At 31.3% G+C, this 9116-nt stretch overlaps 1 long non-coding RNA gene across 1 annotated transcript; it reads right to left on the minus strand.

The window, feature by feature from the left end:
* Positions 1-265: 265 nt before the first annotated feature.
* Positions 266-5241, minus strand: LOC139501016 (uncharacterized). Its single transcript, XR_011658435.1, has 2 exons — positions 5136-5241; positions 266-914 (listed from the first exon to the last, which is right to left on the minus strand). It is a non-coding gene; the product is annotated as an uncharacterized lncRNA (long non-coding RNA).
* Between the last annotated feature and the right edge of the window lie 3875 nt (positions 5242-9116).

A 9116-nucleotide genomic window follows, 5' to 3' on the forward strand; every position in this document is an offset into this window, starting at 1 on the left:
ACATTTGTGTTAGAAAATTAATTACATTTGCTTTAAGATAATGCAATGTCATTCATATGACACATAAGTAAAAGTATTGTTCTCTAGATAAGATATTCTGATTCCAAGTAAATTGAAGGGACCATGAGAAACAATGAAATTTATTACAATGATTTAGATAATAATATATAAATATGATGAATAAATCATCTTAATTCTAAGATTTTATAAACTCATGTCAGACCAGATCACAGCCATACACATGTGTAAGTAAAAAAGAAAGGCAAAACAATTACATTTAATATTAACAGGCAAATATAGTACAGATATGTACATGTTTTTATGTAACCCATAGATAGTATATGTTTTTTGTTTTGTTCATTCCTAGATGTAGACTGATGTGGATACACATTCATAATGGCCCGGAATGAAGTTGCCTGTTGTTTTATACGTTAGAAATTCCAATGTTAAAAAATGAGAAGATGTCATTGTGGTAAGATTGCCAGTGAGACAACTCTCCACACCAAAGTTATTAAATTACACAGAAATTAACAACTATAGGTCACCGAATTGCCTTCAACAATGAGTAAAACCCATACCACAAAATAAGCTACGAAAGGCACCGAAATGACATATGTAAAACAATTCAAAAGAGAAAGTTAGTCCATTCTGGAGCACATGAGTTCACACATGGTATTGGATTGGATCTTTGTCATTCAATGTTTAGTTGTGGTTTGGTATGAGACTGCTCAGCTTTATCTATTTTGGCCATGGTGGCATTATCTCTGTTCAATCGACTTATGTTTTTTTATTGTCCCTTTCTATCTTCTCCTCAACATAGGCCAGCAACTGTACAGGTACTTGAGTTATTGTTGTAAACATCAATGGTTTCCTCCATTTATACTTTGCGGCAGATGTCCAAATATCTCTTTTTTCTAAAAGTATAAAAGTCTTCGGTTTTTATTCTTGATGAAACAACTCTCCACCAGAAACCAAATGACACAGAGGTAAGCAACAATAGGTCACCGTACGGTTTTCAGCAATGATCAAAACCCCTACTGCATGCACCGTCATCTATAAAAGGCCCCTAAATTAACTTTATATATTGTATAGCACAGATAAAATAAATATAAAAATATAAACATAGCTTTTTTTCAAATTAGAACCAATGGCGCACTAAATTTGAATAATGTTAAGACAGTGGTGACCAGGACATTCACCATTCCAAAAACGAACAATGTTAACGTATTATAAGTGCATTTTAATTTATACTATTTCTGTTTTATTGTTTATTTGATGATTTTCATGTGTTTCGTATTTGTGTTTATACATGATCATACATGAAGTAGACCGAAGTACTGTTTTGACTTTCTGCTATATGACGTATGTCCCATATGTGCCCTTGAATAGACAATAAAATATTCTAATTTTAACTTTCGTTGTTATAATAATGACCTGAAATAACCTGTTTGCCCTTCAGAGAACATACATTATTTTTTCTTGACTACGAGGTTCGTTCTTTCATCTCTTGATTTTAGTGACCGAATTTCCACGCTTAAAGTGTGGTGATTAGTGACATCTAGCATTTTCAGGTATGCTGTACATGCTGACATAAATTTTGTCTAAAAGATGTTAACCCTAATAGATTCCTAATAGGAATTGCAGTTTTCTACATTAAAATCAAAAACTATAAACGTTTTATATCATTCTGTACTAATTTAAGTTAACACATTAACCTTGACATATTTGCACTGCTTGTTCTGACGCTTGTGAACTAATCCTTGTGTTTTGTCATACATAAAATACGGCATGCATATATTGAAAAATGTCAAAAGATTGCCTTCTTATGTTAAAGATGTTGGATGAGGTCGAACGTAAAATACGATCGAAATTCCTTTGTGTACTATTTTAATAAAACATGAACATAGTTTTATCTATGACTATGGTTTTATTAGTTCTGTCGAGATGAAAACCAATCAGAGGCTAAATGTCAGTCTAAAAATAGATTCTCTATGATATTACAATTTATATACAAGGTCAAAGTTTGCTTATAAAAGTAGTGCAGGGAAGCTATAATTATTTCCTTAAGTCAAATGATCAATAAATAAAATCAACTGTTATTAAAAATATATTTTATCTATAGTTATGAATTTATAAATAAAGTAAATTATTCATGCAACTATATTAATATATCTTGATAGGGATAGCAAGGCAACATCAGATATATATATCACAAAAGATCATTGGAAATGACTTACATTTACTAGTACACTGGGGTTATTCAACACTCGCACCCGCAAATTGGAGAGGGATTGATATAAGTTGTTATAACTTGTTTCCCAATCCACTATAAATAAATATATAAAAAAGAAGATGTGGTATGATTGCCAATGAGAACAAATTGTCACAGAAATTAACAACTAAAGGTCACCGTAAGGCCTTTAACAATGAGAAAATCCCATACCGCACAGTCAGCTACATGTATAAAAGGCCCCGAAATATCAATGTAAAACAATTCAAACGGGGAAACTAACAGCCTTAATATTTATGTACAAAAAATGAACGAAAAACAAATATGTAACACATAAACAAACGACAACCACTGAATTACAGGCTCCTGACTTGGGACAGGCACATACATAAATAATGTGGCCGGGTTAAACATAATAGCGGGATTCCAACCCTCCCCCTAACCTGGGATAGTGGTTTAACAGTACAACATAAGAACAAACTATAAAAATCAGTTGAAAAATGCTTAACTCATCAAATGGACAAATTAAAACTACAAGTGGACGCGGTCAGGTACTTGTACATCCCAACAACAAAAAGACACTAGGAATAGATCTGAGATTACTCGCAGTTATCTGACAGCTAGTTCAAAGCCACTAACAACTAATAAAAAAAATCATGCATCCTGTCAGACTAAATTATCAATCCGTCCACATCCAACATCCAATGGATTTAGTGTAAAGACGTCATAATCAGTCAGAGAAAAACATGACCTTGTGCAATGCAAAAGTTACAGGTATCGACAGATTTTATATCCATGAATGTGTATATGTATATAACATACTAGTAATATTTAGTTTGCTTTTAATTTACTTATAACAAAATCAATATTAATACCAATAAAAACAACATTCAATGATCTTATTACAGTGTTGAATTGGTAAGAGATTTTGGCGAAATTTGACAAAATCGGCAAAATTACTCTAATAGTATTATTTGTACGTCATGAATAAAACGCAGGAACGTAAATTTTAAACAAAAAAGGCGTTTTCTCTATCTAGTCACTATATTAGCTATGTTTCATTGTGATATTGGTCAATATATCATCCTTATTCGAATTTTACGCATAAATATGGGTCCATTTTTGAGCCGTATCTAACCTACTCTTTTCAATTCCAATTCAACCCGAAGTTCCCATGGTTTCATGGTTTCTGGAAGAAATTCTTGAAGAATACACTGTTTTGTTTATGAATTGGGTCATTTTTCAATCATTTCCTTGTTATCTAAAACATGAATTTTGGATAATTGACCTATTTTTATTACCTTCCACCTTATATACATGTATTTCAGATCCGCCATACTAATTTACAATATGTCCAGATATAATAACTATCTCGGTTCAATATCCCATTGTAAATATGGAACTAATATATATTAATAACAAACATCATTCGTGGTAATTGAATGGTTTCGTATAACGTATTTGTCATCATAAAAGAAAAAAAAGGTAAAATATTGTCATTATGCTGGTCAATAATGGGGAGTTAACAGAATATATTAACCAATATATACAAGATCATTAGCCTTTAAACAAAACCTTATATGTTGTAATTTGAAACAAAAACTTCAGGACAAAATGTCTCCTCTCTTCAGCAATCATAGCGACATAGTTGTTATGTAACTATCCCAATGGTCTTTTGTGAAAATTATATTATGACATTCCGATGTCTGATGTCTGAGAATATGTACTTCCTGACAGTAGTCAGTGCGATCATATTTCTTTATAAATGGACGATTTTGATTTCTAAAATAGAAATAACCGTTTTATGAGCAGAACTTTAATTGAAAGACTTTTCATCTATATGATTGAGATGAAGACATGTTTTCTTCAAACTTCCATTATTTTCCTTTTTCTTTATCACAAACACAGACTCGCTATCAAAATGGGGAGATAACTCATATAATTTAATTTGATATTGGAATGGACAGCATTTTATTTTATTTTGTATTATCAAAATTAAGGAAAAATTATATGGCGATCCATTTTTTCTAAAACTTTAAACGCGGTGAAACTGAACAAGGAAAAAAAAGATCTATCTTCTCATATTTTATTTCAATATTTTGTCATAGGTTCTATAAATCCCAATAATGCCTTTGTTTTCTATTTTTTTCTTCATCCTTTTAACTAATGTAAATTTTTCATAATCTGCATCTGTAACACAAGCTCGGTGGCCTATATATTTTGTTTGATCATATGTTAAAAACTAGAATGATAGAAACTGGTTTGGCAACATATGCAAAATATATGCTTTCATTTGTCAATATCCTACGCTAAAGGGTAAAATTCAACAGTACGTGTCTATTAAACAGAATTTATAAGAATCAATGATATGTCATGGATCGAATTTTTGCCCTAAACATTCTATATTCTAACCGCATTTTTGTAACCCACGCATACTTGTAGCTGAGGTTTGAATAAACAGTTGTTTAAAGTGATCTGTCGTAAACGCCTGATCTTAGACGTCAGTTTGTAATCTTTTTTCCCCTTTAACCGCACTTTCACAGTACATTTCCAAACCATTCAATAACACACTAGTTTTACTTGTTACATCACGTTTCTGACAATATTTTGAACCTAAATATGTATACTTGTACTGTAACCAATGGAATTTCGTGAACGATTTATTTACGCTAAATTTCTTGAATAGAAAAGTGCGTAGCAATCGTCACGAAATATGTCTTTCTCTGTAGCATTCTTATATGAGTACAACAACAAAATAAGTTTCCTCTAAAAAAAAAAAATGGGTTAAAAAAAGAAAAGTATCAGAGAGAATGAACTAGTAACAATGTAAGAGTACATGATAATCTTCTTTTCTTAAACATAACATTGAAAGCATTTTAACAATTTGCTAAAAAAAATTATTTACCTCAAATGTACTCTACTGCACACTTTTTCATTGTATGTTATACTCTTTGACTATACAACAAATGTTCTAACTTATATACATACATTAGTATGAACGGCAGTATTTGCCAAACTGTTTTAGGATTTGTCTGACCGAAAAGAAGTGTGAACTTTTCTACTATTATAATTTCAACTAAAAAATCTTTAAAGTTCTGTCTGACCGAAACGACCTGCTGTTTTTTTGGAACTAAATTAGTTCTATGATGCAATTTGTATGTTATTCTGATTTTGCCCGTCACGGGTCCTCTATTGGAAATGGATGATATATTATCTTATATAATACCAAATGAGAAGGTTTTATTCGATTAAATATACGTACATTCATTTAAAGTTCTATAAACTTATTTACAGCCGTCACCAATGTGAATGACATAGATGGATGCAATATGCTCCAACATTTAGTGACTTTCAATTTAAAAATACATTTTTTGTACTTTTGTGAATATATTTTCAAATAAAGTTAATTTGTCAAACGATGTCTAATATTAAATGATGCATTACCGGCTTAGAAAATATGACTTTACAAATACGTTAAATTCCTCCCACACGTTCCGACCAAATATTGGATAATTATTGATGAAAACAAGTTAATGATTCCGAACAAGCGTGAAGGTCAGCGAAGGTCAGACGTACTTGTTGCTAAAAACAAACAATGTAATTTGTTTTTATGCATTCTGAAGTGCAGATCATTGACTGTAGGTTGGTTTTCGAAGAATTGTTTATCCAGACCAATCCTGCTATCACAGTATTGATTTAATTGTTGACGTGAAGTGGTAGGACCTATACTGTGCTACTTCGTGATGTGTTAACATGACGTGGATAGATTCTGAATACATGTACATGTATGAAGGCCTGGGTTTGAGGAAATAGGTCCATTTCCTCTACTCTTTAATTTCTTGGTGCATTTTTCTCTAATTTATTTTGCCCGTAGTTGTTTTCTTTTTCTCCAATAGTTGTTCAAGGTGAACAACAGTAAGACAGGAGTCCAACAACACAGGACATTAACACAGCCTTCATCCACAAAGAAAGGTCATAAAATTACTAGGTTTAGGAATTGTAGATTACCAAGATAATAGATAAAAAGGAAATATAAGAAGACCTTCAACGACAATTGACGGCCATGTTCATACAACTGCATGTATTACGAGTAGTAATTTACCCAGATCAGGCTTATACACGTAGATAAAAAAAAGTAAATTACATAAAACGCTTTTCCTTTACTTAAGACCAAACGTTTTAAAAGCCCTAGATATGAAACGTTGTAGGGCACACAAAAAAGAACAGAAAAAATTGCCAAAACAAAGGCCAATATTAAAAAGAGATTTAAACAATAGAAGCCTAAAAAGTATATCCCCAAAACTGTCTACCAAGTTCAAATCGATATACTCCTGATGGAGTTGCAGCATCAAATATAGAAGGCATCATAGCGACAACAATCCGAAAGGAAAGTAGTTCCAGCTCAAATAGTGCATTCATCTTGTTTCTGACATAAAAAAAAAAACATGTAGTTTTTGTAGTGTTAGTTGTTGGTCACGGTGGTCTATTGTAATTTGTGTTATTCTTTTTACTTATCTATATACTTATCATCTTGTACTTATTCAAATGAAACATGCCTGTGATTTTTACTAAAAATACAAATTTATCTTTAAACATTGAATACTAGTAATATTCTTTCAGCGGAAATAAAAATGTCATTCATAACACAACTATGACGCAGATGGACTCACTTTTGCAATGGGTAAAAAGGAAAGGAAAAATTGGCTACGCATGTGATATTTTGCTTGAGTTAAGTATTTGTCCTTCAAAATTTGATACCAACTTCTGCTTTTGTGGATTTGGCCTAACTAAAGTAAAAGGAAACTATCACATCATAATCACCCAAAGTATACCAAAGACGAAACTTTAATGCGTTTAAACTCATCAGAAATACAATATAATTTTGTACGCCAGACGCGCGATTCATCTACATACACGTAGAACTCATCACTGGCGCTCAGATCAAAACAGTTGGATATCCAAATCAAACAGGAAGTTGAAGAATTTTTATACAGCATGTTTTCTCTTATTATTATTAATATTCAGCTATTTTCAAGTTCAATGAATCTCAATTTGTCAAATGTAGGCCTATATTTAAATAAAGATAACATTAAACCATAAGTAATGGCTATTTACTACTGTACTGGTAAAAATCTTTATTCAAATAAATCATCAGTGGGCGTTAAACCAATGGGATATATATAATTTATAAACATTATATAAATAGTTCTTAGCTTTCAATCGTTTAGAAAGGGGTCTTTCAATTATGAATTTGACCTTATTTCAGGATTGAGAAAGATAAAACATAATATACAATTTCATTTCGTGACACTAGGCTGAAAATAATTCAAGTACGCATGTACTTAATATATCGATTTTAAGATTCAGACGACATCCAAATCGTCATGTAACATGTTGAATTGATTATTATAAAATCAAATCTGTTTATCTGTTGATAGAAATCCAAGGACAGAGACTACTGTTTTTTTTTACAGTGCATACCTTTTATATTCCTATACATCATTTTACAATGATTCTTCGTAAACAGTTGGAACCAGCAGACCGAAAGACAATAGTTTATTTTTGTTTTCTTAGCTTCAAAATTAACAAATAAAGCTATTAATGTCATATTTTCGATGATACACGTTGTCATTAAAATTATCGAAAAATAGACTAAACAATAGTTTTAGATTTTAATAATGACTTTAATTGTTCGTAAACATCCGATTTAAATTTATTCGTTAATAATTATTTCAGTTAAAATTAAAATAACAAAAAGCATGTGTTTATAAACAAAAACTACATGTAGATCAAACTGGATTCTAATAAGTTATTGCTATGATCAAACATTTTTAAGGTAATAAAACTTAAAGTCTTTTTTTCTATGAATTAACGAAAAGTAGGGTATGTTGATACAAAACTGTCTGAAAGGTAAGGGGAATTTTGTGTGCCGGCAAACATGTTTAGCCCCGATACTTTTCTGATCGGCCCGACCCAAGACTAGAACCTGTAATTCAGTGGCTGTCTGTTTTGTATATCATATTTGTTTTTCGTTTAATATTGTTTTTATATGATTCATGTCATTAGCTGAATCGTTTGAATTGTTTTACATTTTTCATATCAGAGTCTATTTAAAATGTCTTGCTGACTTTGCAGTATGGGATTTGCTCATTATTGAAGGCCGTATCGACTTTAAAAAGTTTAAGTAATACACGTAGCTTGTTGATAAAATGACTGAAGGCATAAAACTTATCTTTTCCACAAACTTACATTTTCAACTAAATACAAATGCTAAAAGTAAAAATGAGAGAAATTGTACAAATAAAGAATTCACTAACCCTTTAAAGGGGCCTGCGATTGATTTAATATCTGTTGCTGTCTCATTGATGAATATGCACAATTATTTTATTCTTTAACTTTGGGGAGCAAAATAAGAACTAAAAATAATAAGAGCCGATGATGTATTTACGTACATATCATGAAAACGTGAGGATATGTATAAGCCTGACGAACATGGACCTACAAAATAGCTAAAATCCATCTAATATAAAAAAAAAAAAAAAAAAAAAAAAAAAGAAGATGTGGTATGATTGCCAATGAGACAACTATCCATAAAAGACCAAAATTACACAGACATTAACAACTATAGGTCACCGTACGGCCTTCAACAATGAGCAAAGCCCATACCGCATAGTCAGCTATAATAGGCCCCGATAAGACAGTGTAAAACAATTCAAACGAGAAAACTCACGGCCTTATTTATGTAAAAAAAATAACGAAAAACAAATATGTAACACATAAACAAACGACAACCACTGAATTACAGGCTCCTGACTTGGGACAGGCACATACATAAATAATGTGGCGGGGTTAAACATGTTAGCGGGATCCAAATCCCCCCCCCCCC

The sequence above is a fragment of the Mytilus edulis genome, chromosome 13 (assembly GCF_963676685.1).
Source record: "Mytilus edulis chromosome 13, xbMytEdul2.2, whole genome shotgun sequence".
Taxonomy (NCBI): domain Eukaryota; kingdom Metazoa; phylum Mollusca; class Bivalvia; order Mytilida; family Mytilidae; genus Mytilus; species Mytilus edulis.